The following is a 25,449-nucleotide window of genomic DNA, read 5'->3' on the forward strand; positions in this document are numbered from 1 at the left end:
CATAATATTTCATTAAGTACATGCTACAATACTGTTAATAAAGTATCAGTTTCTTTAAAAATGAACTTAATCAATCTGAATTAGATATAGTCACTATAAACAATTTAAAAATGCAAAATAGCTAAAAGTAATTTACCTGGGATTAAAAATTTTGTCTTGAGCCAAAATTATTTCAAAGAGAGAAAAAGGAATAGAGTCAGGATTCCCATCTCTGATCTAAATAAATCAATTTTTTTTGTGGGAAGTATATTTTATTTTCATTAAAGTGTGGGTACTTCAAAGCAATATGGACTTTACAATGAAGTCCAGAGTAAAGTAAGAAAGAAGAGCTCCTTGGACGTTAGAGTTATGTTCCTCTACAATAAATAGTCATGAGAAATCCAAGAAAAGTGTAATTGTGGATCTGACAAATTTGAAAATTGTCTTAGTTAAGAAATTGATATCAATTGTATACTTTAAGGTTCTAATTAGAACCTCTATTTCATTAGTTCTTTGATAAAGTGGTAGTATTATAATTTACAGTTGATCTACTAAATGTACCTAACTGTAACTACAAAACATTTTAATGCTTTTCCACTGAATTTCTTAGTCACAAACTTGAAACAAGTGAACACTTAAAGTTTCATAACAACAGTTTCTATTATTTGTAACATAAATAAGAACATGGGAATTGTTACTAAGTGATTGAACATTTTAACTACTTTATCCACAAAGTTGAAGATTAATATATCTGATTAATAAGGTAAAATCTATATAATACTGAATATAAATAACATAAATATATTGTGACCTTTGAAGTAGTAAAAGATATGTTTGGTTTTACACATATCTAGAGACAGAGATCAGAAGAGAAACAGAGACAACTATTACCATTTTTAACAGTGTATTTGTACATGTTTTGATTCAATTTCCATCTTTAGTATCCATTCTCCCAAAACCAGCTCCCCAAGGGAAGGCAGTTAAGGATCAAGCTTTCAACACAACAGTCTGTGGAGAGCATTGCATATTCAACCATAAACCATAACAACAAGTATAAAAGTATCACCATGATATGCTACCAGAAGGTTATTATTTTTACTTTTTAATTAAGTGATTGTGCAGAGATTTCAACTCCATAAGACCCCTTACATAATTCTTCCTTTCCTCATTTTTCTCCTCCTATTCCTATAGTCAAGTTATGTAGCTAAATTTGTATATAATTTACACTGAATAATAATGATTGTTTGCTCACCCTTCCTCCCACCATTCCTATGACCCTCCTTCAATGCTGCCTCTACCACTAATCTTTTCCACTTCCTGCTTCTTCCAAGCAAGAATGATATTTTGCATAAGAATTAAAATTAAAAATTTTTTATAATGCTAGAACAGTTAGTAGACTTTTGAAAACTAACATGATTGTTAAAACATAAAGTAAGTAAAATAACACATAGAATAGACAAAAAATAAAAGTTTGCTGCATCATTTGGATATTATAAGGATCTACAAATGATCAATTTAGTCATGTGCTTTTAAAATTATATATATATTATTACTGAGTCCATTTAATGTATAAAATCAAGAGTAATTCTAAGGATTTCATGCAATCTAGTAACCCAACTCATTATTTTTTAAATGTAATTTCATTAGGTGAAATACAGAGGAGTTACAGTTATGTAAGTCAGGTAATGAGTATATTTCATTTTGAACAGTGTTACCCCCCCCTCCATACTTCCCCTCTTCTTCTTGTAAATTTCATTTCCATCATAGTGTCTAATGAGTATTACTGTTGAATAGGTTCACCATTTGTCCTACCATTTCTATGATTTCCCCTTTTCTTCCCCAAATCAGATAAACTTATCTACAAGACAAAGGGTACAGAAATTAAAAAAACAAAAACAAAAACAAAACAGCAACAACAAAAAAACAGTGATAAAAGGGAATAAACCAAAGGAAATAAAAGCCAGCAAGCGAGCAAGAGAGAAAGAGAGAGAAGAAATAACTGCAAATAGTACAATAAAAAGTCTCTTATTTCCATTATTTGGAGTTCATTTTGAATGGCATCATTTTATATGGTCATATGCACCTAACTTGAACCACTGTGATCCTCTCCTAAGAATTGTTCTTTCTGTGAATGCTTAGAGTGTCCAAGTGTAATTATTTGTGTTTCACTATCCACTGGATTAAGTTGTAGATTTATAAGCATATTCTAGTTATTATAAATGAGTGAAACCATGCAGGCTATATTTCTTAACAAACGGGCCTAGCAGAATTGGCTATGCATGTGCAGAAAAATTAAGTTAGATCCTTACATATCTACCCTTCACTGTAATCAATTCCAAATGGATCTAAGATCTCAATGTTAAAAATAACAACAACAACAACAAATTACAGGAAGGTCGGGGGAAACATTAAGGCTCCTTGCTCAGGATGAAGCTGCTTAAGTAAAGATCCAGAAATACAAAACAAACAAACAACAACAACAAAAAAAAAAAACAAAGGTATTAGAAATGGAATTGTGTCAAACTGAAAAATTTCTGCAGGGCAAAGGACAGACTAGCAAGGTAAATATAATGCTCACAGAACAGAGGAATATTAACTATTCATCAGAAAAGGGCCTCACATCTAAAATATACTTAGAGCTCAAAAAAGAAAACAAACAAAAACTCCTCAAAGAAAAAACAACCCCATTAATAAGTGGGCTAGACTTAAAGAGAGACTTCTCTGAAGCAAAAATAAGAATGGCCACTAGACACATGAAGGAATGTACAACAATTCTGGCCATAAAAGAAATGCAAATCAAAACAACATTGAGATTTCACCTCACTCCAGTTAGAAATGGCCATTATCAAGAAAACTAATGATACCAGATGCTGGTGGGGATGTAGCCAAAAAGGAACACTACACTGTTGGTGGGTGTGTAAACTTGTTCAACCACTGTGAAAAGCAGTATGGAGGTTCTTTAAAAGACTAAACAGAGCTTTCCTATGACCCAGCAAATCCACTCTTGGGAATTTACCCAAATGACTACAAATCAAACCTCACTAAGACATCTGACCCATTTTTTTTTTTTTTGAAAAAATAAAGTTAAGGAGATAGACATCTTGGAAATACAACATTTTGTTTTACTATGCTGATGCCAATATTTTGCCTTAAAAAAGAAATGAAATGTATGTCCAGTTTCTCAGATTCTAATTTGTTGAGAAGTTCTAGAATCATGGAGAAACTCAGAGAAGGATAAATAGATCTATCATGTATCATATAATATACTACAAACCATATATCATTGAAGAAGTTTAAAGTGCAAACTACTAAAATCTTTAGGTATTCAAAATATAATACTTTAACATAATTTTTCTTTTTTTAGCTAGTCCTGGGCCTTGGACTCAGGGTCTGAGCACTGTCCCTGGCTTCCTTTTGCTCAAGGCTAGCACTCTGCCAATTGAGCCACAGCGCCACTTCTGGCCGTTTTCTGTATATGTGGTGCTGAGGAATCGAACCCAGGGCCTCATGTATATGAGGCAAGCTCTCTTGCCACTAGGCCATATCCCCAGCCCCACTTTAACATAATTTTTCTACAGTCAATTGATAAGATTAAATTTAGAACTAGCAAATAATTTGTGATATTATTTAGGGAAATAATTTCCCTACTGAACTCTGAATTCCAATGTATTTAAAATGGATGGCCCAAATTAAAAAAAAATTCTAAGTACTTAATTTAAAGGTTGTGTATGCATTTAAAGCCACCTTTTTGACACATGAGATTTAAAGGGCAATAAATTTTCCATGATTCTGACCCATAGATATCTAATTCACCAACTGAAAGCTTAAACATTACATTTGATTTTCAAAGAAACCCATGAGTCTAGTAACCTTTCAAAACCTTTCTTCTTGGAATCATGAAGTCATGCTTTTCCAAGTACAGCATCCACTTTTCCAGAAAACTTATATTCATCTTTTGTCAGAACTCACCAAATTTGAATATCAGGTAAAAATATTTTGTTGCCATTTCCATTGTGTAATATGAAAAGAAAATGAAAGCCATTTGAAAGAAGTCAGAGACAAATACTTTTAAAAACATAATTTTACAATGAGGATAGTTCATTTATGGCACAATTAGGTTTATTAATTATTGCAATAAATTTAGTGCTAGCCTTAGAAACCCTTAGAGGCCACTTTTAATACAGGAGGCAATCTGGTAAGACTCAAATAACATACACTTGTTTATATTTATAACAAAAAAAATTGAATTTGTATGAGCATCTTGGCTTCAAAGAAATTACAGTTGACTGGAAGAGGCCTAAATGCAGACAAATGATTATGTAAGTCAACTAATAGATCTCTATGCTGAGATAGTAGAAAGGTATCTATCTCTGAAGTGTCCAGGTCATATAAAACATATAGTTTCATTTGAATACTAAGCAGAGTAGAAGATATTGAACTAGACAAAAAGAAGATGATAAATGGAGACAAATACCTAGTAGATTTAATGTACTTCTGATACATGACCAAGACTGATATGATAGAATTATAATGCAGGTCTACTTTTAGTTTTTTTAAGGAACTGCTACACTGATTTTTATAGTTGTTGTACTAGAGTGTTTTTAAGTTTCACTTTTTTTCTCTCAAATCTCACCACATCTATTGTTGTCCATTTTTCTCTCTTTCTTTTTTCTCTTTTACTTTCATCCTTCTTCTTTTTTTCTTTTTATTTAGTTTTTTTCTTGTCAATGTACAAAGGGGTCCTTTTTTTGTCTGCGGTTTTCTTTCTATTTCCATTCTCTCTCCAATACTTTCTCTACTATAGTATGTAAAATATGTAATATTTCTTAGTCATAGAGAACAAATTATAAGTTTATAAGCTATATATTATGAAAAAGAAAAGTTACAAGAACATAAGTAGCACCATATTGAGTGAGAAAAACCAAACTGAAAAAAAAAATCTCATGTTCTCACTTGTTTATGGAGATAGTTCTAAAATGATTATTATAGTAATATTAATGGTAAATAGATATGAATTAGAAGGGAAACTAGAAAGAGAGTTGTATAAACAGGAAGAGATACTAAGGGATGAAAACTATTGAAGGAAGTTACACACAGATATATATTTATATGTATATACACAGATACACACACACACACACATACACACACAAAGAAACAAATAAAATCTACCCATATAAAATGGGTATTACAGTTGAAAAAAACAAGGGCAACATCCCTTGATAACTTGTGAAGGTTCTCACGTATGACTTCAAGTAATGGTGATGACACCATTAAATGTTTTAATGGAGAAGTGACATGACAAGATATGTGACAGAGAAAATCTGAATCATAATACTTAAGATCAATGTTCTATCTCCATTAGGGTACTAAAATGCTATAAATCAGGTGTCTCTCCTACTTCATTCTAGATTTTCTCATTTTCAATACATCAACTGCTAAAAGAATTTTCAAGGCGTCTACAATATGAATGACATATTATATTTGGTGCTTCAGTTTCATCTTTGTTAAATATAAACACAAAACTGTTTTAAAAAGTACTTTGGGCTTTTCAGATGTAAGTTTAAATTTATTTATTTGTTTTGTTTTTTGCCCGTCCTGGGGCTTGGACTCAGGCATGAACACTGTCCCTGGCTTCATTTTGCTCAAGGCTAGCACTCTACCTCTTGAACCACAGTGCCACTTCAGGCTTTTTCTGTTTCTGTGGTACTGAGGAATCAAACCTAGGGCTTTGTACATGAAAGGCAAAGCACTCTACCACTAGCTGTAATCCCAGCCCCTCAAATTTCTTTATGATAGAGGTTTTTAAAATTGTATTCATGTTTGTTTTGGGATTATCTATCATTTTGTGTTTAGACAATTTTCTTTTAAGAAAATGATAAAATCATATATTGGTGGTCAGTCTCGACATAAATTGGAGCTATTCTGTTTCTCTGATGAAAAGGAGTTTAATAAAAGTATTATCAGTTCAGTTCAAAGAGACTATGTTGGACCTAACTAAGAATTCCTGCATTAACTGCTTACCCTATATTCTTTGAAGGTATAAATAGTAGATTTTATATGCAAATGGAAACAACAGAAATTACATATTCTGAAAGAGAAATAATTTGTTTATCCAAATGTTTTTTCAACAATAACCTGCCATTTAATGTCAAGTACTGCTAATTCAATTGACATGAACTAGCCCAGAATTTATAATCACTGCCTCTGGTGCTTGATATTGAGAATAGATTGTCAGTTCTATCTACTGTCATATATTATTCATCAGCATACAGATGCAGAAGAGGATTTCAAAATAGGCTCCCTGAATGGTTGAGGTGAATTTCCAGTGGAGTCAAATACACAAAGACAAATTATTAATAAAATGAATGTTATCACTAGTGTCTATTTCTTTCTGAAGGAATTATTGGATGAAGGGAATCAACAGAGATGTTCGTTATATAGTGCCATTTGACCTACTGATTAGTTTTTATTGGATAATATCGAAAGTACCTCTCTGCTTTTGATCATTTCTTTGGAGAACTTCTTTCTAGATAATAGCACAATGGGATAAACTGATGTTGTTATTATGTTAGTCAAATGTTATAAGCCCCATTACATTTGATTTAGTAGAGCCTTTCTGATTTTCTTTTTCTTTTTCTTTTTCTTTTCCAGTTCTGGGGCTTGAACTCTAGGCCTGGACACCGTCCCTGAGTTTTTTTGCTCAAGGAAGGCACTTTACCACTTGAGCCACGCACAGTACCACTTGCAGAATTTTTGGGTAGTTGAGAGAAGAGTTTCATGGAGTTTCCTGCCCAGGCTGGCTTCAAACCATGATCCACAGATATCAGCCTCATGAGTATCTAGAATTATAGGCATGGGCCACTGGCACCCAGCTCTTTTCTGATAATTTAAACATTATAAATTTATGTTAGCAATGATGTCTCCCTTTTATAGCACTAGTTTTCTATTTCTAGCCTAGTTTCTTTTTTTTTTAACAAATGAGGAAAGTTACTTAAAAAAATCATAAGAGAGCTGGATGCCTGTGGTTCACACTAATCACTATCTACTATTCTACTCAGGAGGCTGACATCTAAGGATCGTGGTCCAAAACCAAGTGTGGGCAGGAAAGTCCATGAATCTGAACTATCAAAAAATAAAAATAAAAACCTCTTAGAAGTGGATCTATAGCTCAAGTGGCAGAATGCTACACTTGAACAAAAGAAGCTTAGGGACACTGTTCAGGCCCTGAGTTAAAGACCCAGGACTGGCACATGTGCATGTGAGAGCACGCTATGTGCATGTGAGAGCACGCTCATGCACACACACGCATGCACACACATATACAAACACACACACATCATAAGAAAACTTTTTAAAAACTTGCTATTATATCATGACACATGAAAATAGTGTATTCAAGCAAAGTAGAATTGTCAAAACCAGAGTACCAGTAAAAATATTTTGAAATCTACAGTAAGGGGCTTAACAGATTGAAAGCAAATAGAATAAAGACCATAATGTATTATGGCTTGATTTGGAATGTCTCCCACCAGCTCATGTTTTCAAGGCTTGGTCCCCAGCTGACAGTACTATTTGAGGAGCTTCTTGAAACTTCGGTAAGTGGAACCTAGTTGTAAGATGTAGGTAGATCACTGGGGGTGGGTTCTTGTGGCTGTATTGGGCCTGGCCCTTTCCTGTTTCTCTTTCTCCTTGTTTCTACCAAGATGTAAAGAACAGCCGCTGTCACATGTTCCAAGCACTATGATGTATTCAAGCACATGAAGCCAAGAAATTATGAACACCATGAGCGAAAATAAGTCTGGTCTGCTCCTTTTAAGTTGCTCTGCCAGATATTTGGTCAAAGCAATGATAAAGCTAACAGCATATAAATCTACCAAACTATTTGTCAGAAGTAGCATTGCTTTGAAAGTAATTTTGAAAAATAATTGCTCTTATCATATTTCAGTTCAATATGACTGTCTAATGACTATATGGCATTAACTGTTCCCTACTAAGCTCAATCAATTTTTCCAAAGCTAAAAGTTTATTTTCAACATTAATGAAAATTAATGGCTGGACTATTGAATAAGAAGCAAGTCCCTATAAACCCAGAAATCTATCTTTTCAAGATAGAATTTCAAGAATTTCTTAATATTTCAAAGTATAGAATATATACATTGTTAATCAGAAGAAAGTTAGTTTAATATTCCCTTTGCAGCTCACAAAGTTTTGGAAGTCTGTCTTCTACGGACAATATGATGGAGGATTAAATATGGAGAAATTTTATAGTATATGTATGTGTGTATGAGTGTGTGTATGTGTGTACATGTGTTTGTGTGTACATGTATTTGTTCAGGAGCAGAAAAAGCACAAGAAGATCCTGTGACAGTGAATATTGGCTCAAACAATTCAAAGTACTCTTCCAACAATGTTCAGGGATTAGACCAAGGATTTACATTGGAATATATGAAGACCAGTCTTATAGTTGAATTTTGTGTAATGCTAAATATGGCTGTCACAGAGTTAATATTTTACTAGTTGGTAAAGTTTTATGGCTCAAACAACTTCTCTCTAGACATGACATTGAGGCTGACATAAAATGTTAGCTATATCATTTTGTGAACCATCAAATGTTGCCAGCAAAGCATTGTAATCATATAATAACCAACACTTTAGTGTTTCACAGTCCTAGAATGTTCAAAGGCTATTTTCTAAATTTAAACTTATAATAGTTTTCATTAATGTTATTCATTATGGTTTGAATAATCAAACCCAAGGCCTCAGTATGCTTAGCAAGAACTCTACCACTAAGCTACATCCTCAGCCACAAATGTTCTTCTTTATTATAACCATCTTTTACAATACATAAGGCATCATTAGAAAATATGTGTCTCAAAGAAACATAAAATAAGCCAGGTGACTATGATTCTTTCATGTAATCCTACTATTCGGAATGTTTGTATCTCTGGAGGGATGATTGACATTCAGCCCAGGGACAAGAGTCAACTAGACTCTATCCCTTGTTGACCAGTGAATAGTTAGGCTGGATATGTGATTCAAGGAGTAGACTACCAACCATGAACAAAGCAACTAAGTGAATGTAAGGCCTTGAATTTAAGACTTTGGAGGAGGAGGGTGGGAAAGAAGTGGGGAAAGAAAAAAAAAAGGACTTCCCTTTAGGAACTTTTGTGTTAGAGAGATCTGACCAGGTATAGCAGTGGCACAGTGAGGATGTACACTAGGAAGGCTGACTGTGAACACATTTGTTCAGCTCTTGCTTGTCATTGATGATTATCTTATTCTTTATCAGTAAAAATATCTTTAAAAGCAAAAATGTAAGAAAAATGTTTCTTTTTATAAAGGAGTAAAGATCTAGGCATTCACTCCTGCTCATAACTATTCTCCTAGCTATTCAGTAGGCTGAGGTCTGAGGATTGCTATTCAAAGCCAGGAAACAAACAACATGAGACTCTTATTTCCAACTAACTACAAAAAAATTCAGAAGTGCAACTGTGGATCAAGTGGTAGAGCACTAGTTTTGAAAAATAAAAGCTCAGGAACAGGCCTCGTGCTCAAGGCCCAGGAGCAAAGAAACTAACTAGCTATATCCTGAGTGGTGAACACTCTTATCAATGACTTCTCACAAAGCCTCAGTATGGACTCAACATAATGAATATTAAGCAAATGTAAACCTTAGAGTATTATGACTTAGTGACTTGGAAAATAGCAAAATGATGAATGCTTTTTTCTTGTTGCTATTTATACCATAAACATGGGTCAGGATTTAAAGAGATAAAGTATACACATTCTTGTTCTTCTCTTTTCTTAACCAAGAAATGATTGCCTGTATTAGGATAAAAGAAATATTCAAATGTATGAAAGGCTTAGAACAAGTGAATTCCATGTACCTACATGGACAAGTTGTACCTTACGTTCATTCCTCAGTTAACGCTTGGTTATATTTCAAGAAGCAAAACTATTTTGTTATTCTAGATCGCTGACTGTAATTCTTGTGTTATTTACAATGTTTGTATTGAGCATAAGCAAGGCAGAAGTCCTGACTATTTTATTTTGACAGAACAAATATGTGTGCTATTAAAATTTCTGGCTTATGTCTAATATTAAGACAGAGACATCAAAATAGATATTTCTGATGAGACTTTTCAAACAGTGATTGCTAAAGTTTAGCCACCCACTAAGAAGATTTAGATTAAGGCTATAAAAAGCTTATGGAATTATTCACTTTTAGAAAGTAAAAAGAAAGGCATGAAACCTATAAAAGACAAAAGAAAATAGGGAAAGATGATGGTGCACATTAAAATTTGTGACAATTTCACTAATAGCCTTTCACTATCATAAAATACGAAAAAAAAAAAAAGCAAGTGGAATTCCCACTGAACTATTGGATTGAGAATATATTAGTGTTTAAATAATAAAAATATACAGTGGTAGAGTGAAAGGAGTAAAAGAATGAGTGAATGGGGGAGTCAATATGATTGAAGTACTTGTACTCATGTATAAAAGTTGAATAAAGAAACCCATTAATTTTTTTAAATCAAAATTTTTAAGGGGGAGGAAGAAGATAAGAGAGTGACAGAGGGAGTGAATTTGATCAAAGTATATTGTAGGCAGCTATAAAATACTACAATAAAACTCCTTTGTACCATTAACATTTGTTAATAAAACTGTTGAAGATTTAAAAATAAACATATTCAAGTTAAAATATAATTGGTCAACGGGGCTGGGGATATGGCCTAGTGGCAAGAGTGCCTGCCTCATATACATGAGGCCCTCGGTTCAATTCCCCAGCACCACATATAGAGAAAATGGCCAGAAGTGGCGCTGTGGATCAAGTGACAGAGTGCTAGCCTTGAGCAAAAAGAAGCCAGGGACAGTGCTCAGGCCCTGAGTCCAAGCCCCAGGACTGGCCAAAAAAAATATATATATATATATTTGGTCAACTTATGATATAAGAAATAGTTTTGGGCTGGGACTATGGCCTAGTGGCAAGAGTGCTTGCCTCCTATACATGAAGCCCTGGGTTCAATTCCCCAGCACCACATATACAGAAAATAAAACCACATATACAGAAAATAAAAAGAAATGGTGCTGTGGCTCAAGTGGCAGAGTGCTAGCCTTGAGCAAAAAGAAGCCAAGGGACAGTGGGACAGTGCTCAGGCCTTGAGTCCAAGCCCCAGGACTGGAAAAAAAGAAAAAAGAAAAAGAAAAGAAATAGTGTCAATCAATTTTATTTATGCTGTGAAATACGTGTCCTTACATGTACTAGGTGCTATATTTGGAAAAGGGATGTGGCTGCTAAACAAATTTTCATGACAAATATATTTAGAGCATACAATGGAGACAAGTAAATATATTTCACAAGCCAATATACAGGAAAAAAAATTGAAATGGAAGAATAGGAACACACAAAAATAATAGAATTGGGCAGATGTAATCATTTCTGGAACTCTAGCATCTATTAAAATGTTCATCTTCTTGTGAAATGTTTGTGTGGTAAACCATGAGAAATCTGGATCACTTTGAGCTCTGAGCACATTAGCAGGTATTCAATTGTTTTCCCTCTTTCTGTACCAGTTAGTTGTGCATCTGTGTTTGGATCTGCCTGAATTCCGGGGGCGGGGGGGGGGGGTGGCATTGCTTATGTCTGAACTATAGGAGAATGAGGGTATGCGAAATGAACTTGATTTTCAAATATCAAGGATCTTTGCCATGATGTTCATCTGACATCAAAGTGATAAAATGGTTGCCATGCCCCTATCTGTTAATAAGTATATGGATACAAAGATATGCAACAATCAAAAACATCTAATTTTTTAAGTCATCCAGAGACCATCAAGAATATTAAGCAAAAATAGGACAAAATGAGGAATTATATAAGCAATATTACAATAATAATTGGGCACTTTAATATTAGATTGTCACTAATGAAAACTAGAGAGAAGACAAGTAGGAAATTAGAGGGCTTTAATTGCACACTATACCAATTACATCTATGAAACATATACATATCAGCCTGCATTTTGGGTAGATTGTTCTATCAATAGCAGCATCTTATACATTTTCCTAAAGTTTACTTGGAACATTTCTAATATAGATTCTCCGGGTAAACAAATTGAAGTATCATAAGATAAAATGAAAAGATGTCATACAAAGTCTCTTCCATGAGCAAAATGGGATAAAATTGGTAATCAGGAACAGACAAAAGCATTCTGGATATTAATCAGCTTGTAACTAAACAACCAATTGATAAGAGAAGAAATCAGAAAGGAAATGCTGGTGTGCCTACATATCCAAAACTAAACACTATATATTTGAACTTGTGGGACATATTGAAAATAGTGATAAAGGAGAAATTCATAGAAACAAAATTTAAAAACAAGGAAAATCTCCAATTAACAACCTAAGGTCACAGTGTAAAAGCCTAGATGAGGAAACATAAGCCTAAATTCAAAGCTTTCAGAGAGAAAGAAATAAATATATGTATACATATATATATATATATAAAAGACACTAGAATAGAGAAATAACAGAGAATAATTAATGAAAACAAAAACGTTGGTTCTTTGGAAAGTTCAAAAAACCTTTAGCGACATAGATTAAGAAAAATGAGGGCTGGGGATATAGCCTAGTGGCAAGAGTGCCTGCCTCGGATACACGAGGCCCTAGGTTCGATTCCCCAGCACCACAGAAAACGGCCAGAAGCGGCGCTGTTACTCAAGTGGCAGAGTGCTAGCCTTGAGCGGGAAGAAGCCAGGGACAGTGCTCAGGCCCTGAGTCCAAGGCCCAGGACTGGCAAAAAAAAAAAAAAAAAAGAAAAATGAGAAGAATGTCAAAATATGGAAAGAGAGAAAACGATATTAATTAGTAAAATGTAGAATTTTATGAGAGTATAATGAAAAACAACATGACAATGAATTGGATGACCTAGATAAAGCAGACACATTCCTAAGATTCACAGTTCTATGAAGATCGCACTAAGAAGGAATATAAATATTGAAGGAGAGTTGTAGTTGCCAGCTTAATTTGCTCCCGTTCATCCCTGTTTGGATCCATTGTTGCCTCAACTTTATTCTTCCATAGTCTGCTCTTCTGCAGTCTCCTTGGAATTCATGGATAGCGGGGATGATTGATAAACCACTTAATAACAGGCAACCACTTAATAACAGGTGAAAGACCACTCCTTGCAATGGAGGGCAATTCCTGTAATGATGAGGCTGCACCTTGTAGTGGAAGCAGTCACCTCATGGGGACCAGATTGATATCCTCAGGCAATGAAAGCAATTTCATGTTTTCACAGAACCGAAACTTATATAATGATCTGTCAGACCATTGAGTTGACTAAGCTTACATGCTTTGTCAGCTTTGAGCACTCACATTCTTCCTTTGTCTGTTACAGCCTTAGAGTTGCTGTGAGGTTCTTGATGACAGTCTTGGGGTCACTGGAACATGTGGTCTGTCTTCCTGACATGGAAATCTCCTCTCTGCCCCTTGCCATGAGTTGTCTCTCATTGGCATATTGAAATGGGTGTCTGAGATTAGGGACTCCTGGAGCTTGGGCTTTTGTACTTTAGGTACTGTGTAAGATTAAATAATAAGGAATCCTCATTTATTAAAAGTGTTCTAGTAAAACAGTTATCGATACCCTAGTTACTGTATATACTGCTATCAGAACTAGAGAAGGGAATGAGAATATCAAAATTGAGAGATAAAGGACAAAAAGACAAATGACTCTAAAAGTGATACTTACAAAACCATTTGGGGTAAACCAACTGAACAACTCGTGGGGATGGGGAGGAGAAGGGGAAGGGGATATTGAAGGAGTAGGTAACAAATTGTACAAAAAATGTACCAACTGCCTTACCTATGAAACTGTAACCCCTCTGTACATCACTTTGACAATAAATAAGTAATTATTCAGGAAAAAAATACCAAAGAAACAATGAGGAAAAAATATCCTAAAGAGAAAAAGTCCTAAACCATTTACTAGTATTCCAAATTCAACAATATTCTAAGAGGATACATAATGACCATGTAGGCATTATCCTGGAACTCAAAGAGATGATGAACACACACACACACACACACACACACACACACACACACACACTTACTTGCAAATCAGAAGAATTTACCATATTAATAGAATGAAGGGATAAAAATAACATTGTCAGTTTAATTGGCAAAAGGAAAAGTGTTCTTCTTTCATGATAGATCCCTTTTCATGATGATTTTTTCTACAAGGAAATGATACTTTCCTAAGAATAGAAACATCTTAAAAATAATAAAATTTTCCATACAGAAATCCACAATGAACATTGTGTCGGTGGTAAATAATGGAAAGCTTGTTCTCTAAGTAAGATGAGGAATGAAGCAAGCATGATCATATTTGTGTGTGTGTGTGTGTGTGTGTGTGTGTGTGTGTGTGTGTGTTATTGTGACTACAACTCAAGGCCTCACACTCTCACTCATTTTTCTCATTGACAGCTAGAGCTCTACTGTTTGAATGTTTCCTCTTAATGCCTTTTGCAGGTTGGTTATAGATAAAGGTCTTGAGAATTTGTGTGCCAAATCTAGCTTCAAATTTTGATTCTCAGATGTCACCTTCTTGGGTGATTAGAATTACTGTATAGGCATGAACCACAGATGCTTGGTATAAACTTATTATTTAACGTAATGGTGGAAATAATCACATGTGGATTTTTTTTATCATATTTTGAGGTTTAAAATGGAAAAGAAATTCAGCTGTAGGCAACAGCTTGGGTAAATTTTGAGAATATTAGCTTAAGTGTAAAAAGATAGTCATAGAAATGTATACAATACATCATTTGACTTATGATGAGTATATAGGGTAGCTAAACACACGAAGCTAAAAGTTCATCCATGAATGCCCTAGCTAAAAGCAGGAACTGGAAGTTATTGTACTTGTGTAGGTTCATTTTTGAAAGATAAAGAGATCTGGAGAATAATGGTGGTTATAGCACAATATCAGTGTACTTTATACCACAGAACTAGGTATTTTAAAATAGTTAATATATACATCCTTTATGCATATGACCATAATGAGATAAATTGGAGAAAAAGGTACCACATTACCATGAGTCAAAGACAATATTTCACCTCTTTCTTTCAAACAGCAATGGCATTCTCTTCTTAAAAATTTAACTTGACAGCTTCTACCAGTCTTTGAATCTCAACAAATTTCTAGTAAAGATGAAATAACAACATGGGACCTTATATCTGTAAGGCCGATATGGCTGTCACCTGGCATTCTGGGGATACTTCCTTTTGGAATCCTGGGCTATCTTGTAAGCAGACTGAATTTTGTTTGATCTGTGCTAGAAGAAATTTTAAACAAGACCTTAAGACTATCTCCTACTTCCAACAGAATGTCGGTGTTATAGTTTTCAGCTATGATAACTAATCAAAAGACCTGAATTATCTTGTCAAGCCATAGCTAATCTAGACTTTGAATAGGGAGAATCATAAAATCCTACTCCTTCATGTATGTATGAGTAAGTGTGTGTGTTTACACTCACATATACATGTGTGTATAAATGTATCAATAAAAGTAAAACCTTACATATGCACATGCATGTATATATTTATGTGTATGTATATATATATAATACCAATGACAAAAAATAATGTTTGAAATTATATATCCACAAAGTTTTTAGCATGCTATTTAAAGAACATCAGGTTCATTTGAATTAAGTAGAAGGAAAAATAATAAAACAAAGAATTAAAAACTGATAAATAGGGAGAAAAGTGACACAATTTTAAATACTGATTATGGATTTGGCTACAGATGCTTAACATTTATCTAGATGAATTAAGAATAGAAGAGAAAAATACAAATTTCAAATATGAAGACTGAAAGGACATCACTAGAGATCATAAACTTATAATACATTTATATTTAATGTGGTTGTGCCATGCATTACAATCTTAGATGAAATAGGAATTCCTTACTGGGCATAACTTACCAAGCATGATAGCAGAGGAAACAGGAAAACTCAAACAACCCTGCCCTATTAAGTTAACTGAATTCCTTACATTTTCTTCCTATGAAGAAACCTTTAAGTCTCTTATATAAAGTGCTTCATGAAATATCAGCTCCCTGCTTCCTCCCTCATCTGAAGACATTAAACTCTACTTTTCTAGGTCAGATACATCCTGTAAATAAAGCCATACAATATGTATCCTTCTGGAACTAGATTATTTCATTTGTACTCATGCCTTCAATATGCATTCATGCATGGCAGGGTTTTGGCTAACAGTGAAATTTCACTATATGTATATACCATGTTCTCGTTTCTCATTCTTCTGTGGATGGATATGTAATTTTCCCTACACAACTTGGCTATTATGGATAGTGGTGCAATAAACATGAGAATGCAAATACCTCATTGAGTTCCTGACTTTAATTCCCTAGGATAAATATCAAGATATGGAATTCTTGGTTTCTATGTATTAAAAGATTTGAGGAAGCAACATTCTATATTCCATAGTGATTACATTGTTTTATATTCCCACCAACAGTTGTTCAACGGTTTCAATTTTGCTACCATTTTCTTTTCCTCTTTTTTAAAAATCATGAAATCTTTTTTTCAGTTTTTAAAAATTATTTATTTATTGTCAAGGTGATGTACATAGTGGTTACAGTTTCATACATAAGGCAGTGGGTACATTTCTTGCACAATTTGTTACCTCCTCCTCCACTTCCCCCTCCCCCTTCTACCTTTTCCTCTCCCCCCATGAGTTGCTCAGTTGGTTTGCCCCAAATGATTTTGTAAGTATTGTTTTTGGAATCATTTGTCTTTTTGTCCTTTATATCTCAATTTTTATATTCTCTTTCCCTTCCCTATTTCTAATACCAGTATATACAGTATCCAGGGTACTCAGATAAGATACAGTGATAGCTCAGGGACAGCCACAGGAAGGGGATACAAGAGGATCATTAACAACAACAACAACAAAAGTCTACCATTTCAGAGGAGAGAAAGATGGTGCCGACAGAGTAGGGAGGCACCCTGACTCGCTCCAACTGAATAGAGAGCTGGAAACTCCAACACCCAACACCCCATCAAGAACCCAGCAAAACCAGCACCCAGAAGCAGTGGAGAAATGCAGGAAAACAAAAAAGAGCAAAAAAGAAGAACCGAAAACCTACACGGAGCCGGAGAATCTCCGGGGCATCCTCCCCCCACCAGCCGACCCTGGCCCAAACAGGACCAGGCTGGGAAAGGGGAACCCGGCGATCGGCAGACAGGCTGCTGGGAGTGCAGAATCCAGATAGCGGGAGACCCCACAGTCTAGGGAGGGTGCGGACCAAGACACACAACAGCAGTGACAAGAAGTTCGGGTCCACACCGGGTTCAGACAGAGGAACCCAGTGCGGCAGAAGGAGGGAACCAGGGAAGCCACCACGACACTTCGCCACCCCCTGAAGGGCCAATGGCTGCGCGGGACACACACACAAAGCAGGATCAGTGACTCCCCCATTACCCCCTCACCTAATGGGAGACCAGCTATCAGAAACCCAAGCCCTACAAAGAAGCTAGATCTTCCTCCCTCTCCCTCCCCACCCCGTGGGAACAAAGAACCCCCAAATCAAGCGGGAAGCTCCCTTCGGGCGCTGGGAAGTCAGTTTAGCAGGGGAAGGGCGGAGCAGCCCCAAGGCACCACAGGCTCGTGAACTGGCAGAACCGGCCCTGCCCCCTTCCCAACAGGGGCCGGGGGACGGCTGGCAGTGCAAGCCCCACCCGAGGCGCCTGGACCTCGTGGACTCTTACAACTAAAATCACAGGCGCTGGTGGATAATACCAGAACAGCAGGGACACCTGGGCCTGATCATGTCACCCTCTCGCAGCGGAGGCGAGGTCTGAGGGTGCTAACCCACACCCGGACAGTTGATCCCACTGGGCTCCACACATACCGCCCCCCCACCCCCCGCCCCAACGGACTCGCGGGAGGGCGCAAACACAACCCAACAACCCGGGGCTCACTCTGGGAGGCATACCCCGCTAAACTGCCTGTTGTAGTGGACACACAGTGCACAGGATGGCGGGGCCCCGTGACAGCGCCAGCTCTGGTAGGCGTACCCTGCAATGGTGGGCGGGGCCACAGAGGCAGCATCTGCTGCTGTAGACACGCCTACACAGGAGGGAGGGATGAGCTACAAACCAAACCTGAGAAGCTATCCACAGATCTCCAGATGTGCAAATCACAAAGAAACATAACACAGTTCATCAAAGGGCAAGCCAACTCGCCAGCTCCAAAAAGCAGCACGACTGAAGAGGAGATGGAGACTAAAAAAGCAAATTGAGGCCATGTTAACAGGAATGATGGAAAGCATCAGAAATGAAATCAGAAAACAATTCCAGGAGTTTAGAGCGGAAATCTTGAAGGACACCCAGGAAGCCAAGAAAGAAATGGAAGCAAAAATGGATACAATGCAAGCTTCTTTTAAAGAAATGGAAGCAAAAATGGATACAATGCAAGCCTCCTTTAAAGAAAATCTCCACATCCTGAGAATTGAAATGCATGAAAAAAATAGATTTAAAATACAACTCTTTAAAGGAAGAAATTTCCACGATCAGAGCTGATATGACAACCATAAATAGCTCTCTGACATCCATAAACTCCGCAATTGAAACCATAACACAAAGAGTGTACCATATGGAATCCAGAATCTCTCGCCTGGACGATGAAGCAGCCGACAACAACCAGAAAATGACCACACTCCAAGAAAAGGTGAAGCTTCAGGGAAGACTAATCCAGGAACTAATGGACAAAGACAAGAGATATAATCTGCTCATAATTGGAATAGAAGAAGGAGCCAAATACCAGAGCAGAGGGCTTAAACATGTTCTCAATAAAGTTATTGCAGAAAACTTCCCCAATTTCACAGGGGACCCCATCCAGGTAACCGAAGCCTATAGGACACCTGGCAGGCCAGACCCCAGGAAAGCCACCCCAAGGCACATAATATTCAAGACTACAGACTTCAAGATTAAAGAGCAAATCCTGAATTCAGCCAAAGCAAAGAAGAAAACTTTCTACAATGGGAAGAGGATTCGAATAACATCTGACTTATCCACACAAACTTACCAAGCTCGAAGTGAGTGGAAGAACACCATCCAAGTACTTCAGGCTAACAATTTGCAACCTCAGATCAAATATCCAGCGAAATTGGAGTTCATATTCGAAGGGAAAACCAGATCTTTCCACACCAAAGAAGAGCTAAAGGAGTATGTGAATAAAAAACCAGCCCTACAGCGAATTCTAAGAGGGGAGCCCCACCCAACAGAGATCATAAAAGACACACAGACAGAATCAGAAAAAAACTTCAATAGCCAAAGTCCAAGAGAAAGAAGAGCTCACTAAAGACAAGAATAAAAGGGGGGGAAAACAGCCCAACAATAAAATGGAAGGAGAAAAAACACCCTTATCCTTGATTTCTTTAAATATAAATGGTTTAAACTCCCCAATAAAGAGGAGCAGACTGGCAGAATGGATTCACAAACAAAAAGTTGACATCTGCTGTCTACAAGAGACCCACCTTACAGCAAGGGACAAAAACAGGCTTCGGATGAAAGGATGGAGCAAGATCTACCAAGCAAATGCACCACCAAAATGGCAGGTGTAGCCATTCTGATCTCAGACAAGCTAGACTTCTCATTAAAGTCAACTCAAAAAGACAAAGAAGGACACTACATATTAATACAAGGAAAAATCCAGAATCAAGACATCACTGTGATAAATGTATACTCACCGAAAAAAGAGGCCTTACATATGTCAAGCAAATTCTCACAGAATGACAGAACAAGATAGACGCAAACACAATCATAGTGGGTGACTTTAATACCATTCTCTCCCCAAGAGACAGATTCAACACACAAAGGATTAGTAAGGGAGCTGAGGACCTAAATAACACCATTTCCCAAATGGATCTAACAGACCTATATAGAACCTTCCACCCTACAGAGACCCAATACACCTTCTTTTCAGCAGCCCATGGATCATATTCCAAAATAGATCACATCATAGCCCACACAAAGAACCTCAGCAAATACAAAAGTATTGACGTCATCCCATGTATTATATCTGATCACAGGGGATTAAAGGTAACCCTCAACAACAAAGGATACCACAGAGGCTATACACACTCTTGGAGGCTAAACCCCACGCTGCTATCCAACACTTGGGCCACAGACCAAATTAAAGATGAAATCAACAAATTCATAAGCCACAATGACAATGAAAACACATCACAAAGAAACCTATGGGACACAGCTAAGGCAGTACTGAGGGGCAAGATCATTGCCCTCAGCACTCACATTAAAAGAATGGAAGCAGAGCAGGTGAATAACCTCACGATGAAACTAAAACAACTGGAGAAACAAGAAATGACAGAATCTAAAATGACTAGGAGGGGAGAGATCACAAAGATTAAAGAAGAGATAAATCTGATTGAAAATAGAAAGACCATTCAACAAATAAATAAGACTAAAAGCTGGTTCTTTGAGAAAATAAACAAAATTGACAGACCCCTTGCAAGACTTACAAAAAAAAGAAGAGACTCATATACGTAAAATCAAGGACTACACTGGAAAAATCACAAGAACACACGATATTCAAACAATCATAAGGAGCTATTTCCAAAACCTCTACTCAGCAAAAAACAATAATTTTACAGAAATGGATCAATTCTTAGAGAAGTACAAACTGCCCAAACTGAATCAAGAAGAAATAAATCAACTAAATAAACCAATAACTTACAGTGAGATACAGGAGGTAATCAAGAACCTCCCTACTAAGAAAATCCCAGGCCCAAATGGATTCACCACTGAATTCTATAAAACCTTTAGTGAGGAGCTAATACCAATACTCCTCAAACTCTTCCGCAAAATAGAAACAGAGGGAGAAATCCCAAACTCATTCTACGAAGCTAATATCATACTCATTCCCAAACCAGGCAAAGACCCAACAAAAAAAGAGAACTACAGACCAATATCACTAATGAACACAGATGCAAAGCTCATCAATAAAATATTAGCTAGCAGGATCTAGAAACTGATCAAGAAAATCATACATCATGACCAAGTAGGCTTCATCCCACAGTCACAAGGATGGTTCAGCATCCGTAAATTAATCAACGTAATTCACCACATAAACTGATCTAAAATTAAGAATTACATTGTTATCTCAGTCGATGCCCAAAAAGCCTTTGACAAAATACAACATCCATACCTATTAAAAGCTTTGGAGAGAACAGGAATAGATGGAACATTCCTCAAAACAATAAAAGCCATATACAACAGACCAACTGCTAATATCATATTAAATGGAGAGAAACTTAAATCATTCCCCCTAAACTCAGGAACAAGACAAGGATGTCCACTCTCCCCACTTCTGTTCAACATAGTGCTGGAATCCCTAGCCATAGCAATAAGGCAAGAGGAGGACATCAAAGGGAGCCACATCAGCAAGGAAGAAATCAAGTTATCTCTATTTGCAGACGACATGATCTTATATCTGAAGGACCCAAAAAACTCAGTACCCAAACTCCTACACATAATAAACCAATTTGGCAAAGTAGCAGGATACAAAATCAATCCACAAAAGTCAGCAGCTTTTCTGTACACCAGCAATATACAAACAGAAAAGGAAATTATGGAAACAATTCCATTTACAGTAGCCAAAAAAAGAATAAAGTACCTAGGGATCAACTTAACCAAGGACGTGACAGACCTATTTAATGAAAACTACAAAAATCTAATAAGGGAAATCAAAGAAGACACAAGGAGATGGAAAGACCTCCCATGCTCATGAATAGGCAGAATCAATATAGTGAAAATGGCCATATTGCCCAAATTGTTATACAAATTCAATGCAATACCTATCAAAATCCCAGCCACATTCTTCACTGAAATAGAGAAACCAATCCATAAATTCATATGGAACAGCAAAAAACCTAGAATAGCCAAAGCAATTCTAGGTAAAAAAAAAAAGCAGTGCAGGAGGTATCACAATACCAGACTTCAAGCTCTACTACAAGGCCATCATAACAAAAACAGCATGGTATTGGTATAAAAACAGATCGGAAGACCAATGGATTAGAATTGATGACCCAGAAATAAAACCGCACTCTTACAGCCAACTGATATTCGACAAAGGAGCTAAAGACATACAATGGAATAAACATAGCCTCTTCAACTACTGGTGCTGGGAGAACTGGGCAGCCATATGCAGAAAACTCAAAGTAGACCCAAGCCTATCACCATGCATCAAGATCAACTCAAAATGGATCAAGGACCTCAATATCAGACCTGAATCCTTGAAACTACTGAAGGACAGAGTAGGAAAGACACTAGAACTTATAGGCACAGGAAGGAACTTCCTGAATAGAGTCCCAGGGGCACAACAAATAGGGGAAAGACTCGACAAATGGGACTACTACAAATTAAAAAGTTTCTGCACAGCTAAGGACATAGCCACCAAAATAGAAAGACAGCCAAAGATATGGGAAAGGATATTTACCAGCACAACAACAGACAAAGGCCTGATATCTGTCATCTACAGAGAACTCAAAAAACTAAGCCCCTCCAAGCCCAATAAACCTATTAGGAAATGGGCAAAAGAGCTAAAGAGAGACTTCACAAGTATAAAAATGGCAAAGAAACACATGAGGAAATGCTCAACATCCCTGGTAGTAAAGGAAATGCAAATAAAAACAACCCTGAGATACCACCTCACCCCAGGTAGAATGGCCTATACTCTGAACTCAGGAAACAACAAATGCTGGAGGGGGTGCGGGGAAGAGGAACCCTTCTCCATTGTTGGTGGGAGTGCAAATTAGTACAACCACTTTGGAGAACAGTATGGAGGTTTCTCAAAAAGCTCAATATAGACCTACCCTATGACCCAGCCATACCACTCCTAGGCATCTATCCTAAACAGCAAACCCTAAGATATCAAAAATACATTTGTACTTCCATGTTTATCACGGCACAATTCACAATAGCCAAAATATGGAAACAACCCATATGCCCCTCCACAGACGAATGGATCCAAAAAATATGGTACTTATACATAATGGAATACTACATAGCGATTAGGAATGGTGAAATATTGTTATTCACAGGGAAATGGTCAGAACTTGAACAAATAATGTTGAGCGAGACAAGCCTCGAACACAGAAAACAAAGGGGCATGATCTCCCTGATATATGACTGTTAACAAAGGGAGACGGAGAGACAGTAGAGACCAAGTCTGTGAATACTATATATGTTCTTGATACATTGTATATTGTATATATGTCTACCTGACCTAGAGAAGGGATAGAAAAACAGGACGTAAGAAATCACAAGAAATGTACACATTGCCCTACTATGTAAATGTACCCTTTTTGTACAACACCTTGTAAAAAAATTTGTATTCGATTAATAAACAAATTAAAAAAAAAGTCTACCATTTTAGATGGCATGTTGAAAGTAATCCCAACAGTGATATAACACTCGTTTCCATAACATGGAGTTCATTTCACATAGCATCATCTTATGTGTTCATAAGGGTACAGTTATTGGGCTCTTGTGATCCTCTGCTGTGACTTGCCTAAACCTGTACTAATTATTCCCTATGAGGGAAACCATCGAGTCCATGTTTCTTTGTGTCTGGCTCACTTCACTTAGTATAATTTTTCCAAGTACTTCCATTTCCTTATGAATGGCACAATGTCATTCTTTCTCATAGAGGCATAAAATTCCGTTGTGTAAATGTACCACATTTTCCTGATCCATTCGTCTACTGAGGGGCATCTGGGTTGATTTCATATTTTGGCAATGACAAATTGTGCTGCAATGAACATTGTTGTGCTGGTGTCTTTAGTGTGTTCTTGTTTCTAATCTTTTGGGTAGATGCCCAAGAGTGGGGCTGCTGGGTCATAGGGGAGCTCTATGTTTAGTCTTCTGAGGAATCTCCATACTGCTTTCCAGAGTGGTTGAACAAGTTTACATTTTCACCAACAATGAAGTAGGGTTCCCTTTTGGCCACATCACCTCCATCATTTGTTTTCCTGATAATGGCCATTTTTACTGGGGTGAGATGGAATCTCAATGTTGTTTTGATTTGTATTTCTTTTATTGCCAGTGATGTAGAACACTTTTGTCTCTTGGCCAATCTCATTTCCTCATCAGATAACTCTCTCTTTAAGTCTCTAGCCCCATTGTTGAGTGTCTGTTGGTTCTTTGAGGTTTTGTTTTGGAGAAATTTAATTTTTTTAGTTCCGCATATATTTTAGATATGAGGCCTTTGTCCTTTGTATGGCTGGTAATGTTCTTCTCCCAATCTGTGGGCTTTCTGTTTATCTTGCAAGCTATTTCCTTTGCCCTGAGGAAGCTCTGCAGTTTGATGCAGTCCATAGTGTCCAACCTTTCTTTGATTTGTTGCATTTCTGGGCCTTTGTTAAGGAAGTTTCATCCTGTTCCAAGGAGTCCAAATGTTTCTACTACTCCTTCTAGTAAAGCAACGTTTGCACAAGTCTCTAGATGACCCAGATCAACCCAGCTCTTCTCTCACTTGCAAATTTTGGTCAAACATTGGTAAGAATGCAACATCTTGAGATAAGAAGGGAATGTCTAAAGCAACCCAAGCTCTGACATCATTATTTTTCTAATATTTGTCCTCAGCAAGTGAGCACATTGTATAAAACCAAGAGAGAAGTGTTCTCAGAAACCCTCAGCTGAGGTGCGGTTTGGCATGTGCATAGATAAGACTCCATTTGTCTTGGGTGTTTTCCTGAGCATTGAGGAACTGGCTTACCAAGTATCCTGGGCGTCTTTTTATCTTTGTTGCACTGCTGATAATAACTTGAATGACTTGTAGGAATGTTGTATGTTCCCCGTCTAGACCTAAGAATTCTGTGACATCCTAACAGCTTTGTATTTCTCTGACTATTACTGATGTTAATTTTCATGTACCTCTGGCATGTGCTTGACTTCTTTGAAGAATTCTCTAAGTTCTTTGCCAATTTGTTTTATAGTTGGGTATTTGTTTTTTCTATAATGAGTTATAAGAGGTATTTTTACATTTTGGCTAATCTGCACTGATGTACAACATTTGCAAATGTTTTCTCATATCCATTTTTACTTTAGTTTTAGGTTTTATTTTTGTTTTTATTTGGCAGTCGTGGGGCTTGAACTCTGGGTCTGAGTGCTGTCGGAGAGCTCTTCAGCTCAAGGCTATCCCTATAGCCCTTTGAGGCACAGTGCCACTTCCAGTTTTCTGGTGGCTAATTGAAGAAAGGAGTCTCAAGGACTTTCCTTCCCCAGGCGCTCAGATCTCAGCCTACTGAGTAGCTACCATTATAGGCATAAGCCTCCAGTGCTGGGCTACTTTAGGTTTTTTGGGGGGGAGGTGAGGGGTGTTGTTTGTTTTTTCCAGGCTCATGGTATGAAACTGGTC

This window comes from Perognathus longimembris, chromosome 2 (genome assembly GCF_023159225.1).
Source record: "Perognathus longimembris pacificus isolate PPM17 chromosome 2, ASM2315922v1, whole genome shotgun sequence".
Lineage (NCBI taxonomy): Eukaryota > Metazoa > Chordata > Mammalia > Rodentia > Heteromyidae > Perognathus > Perognathus longimembris.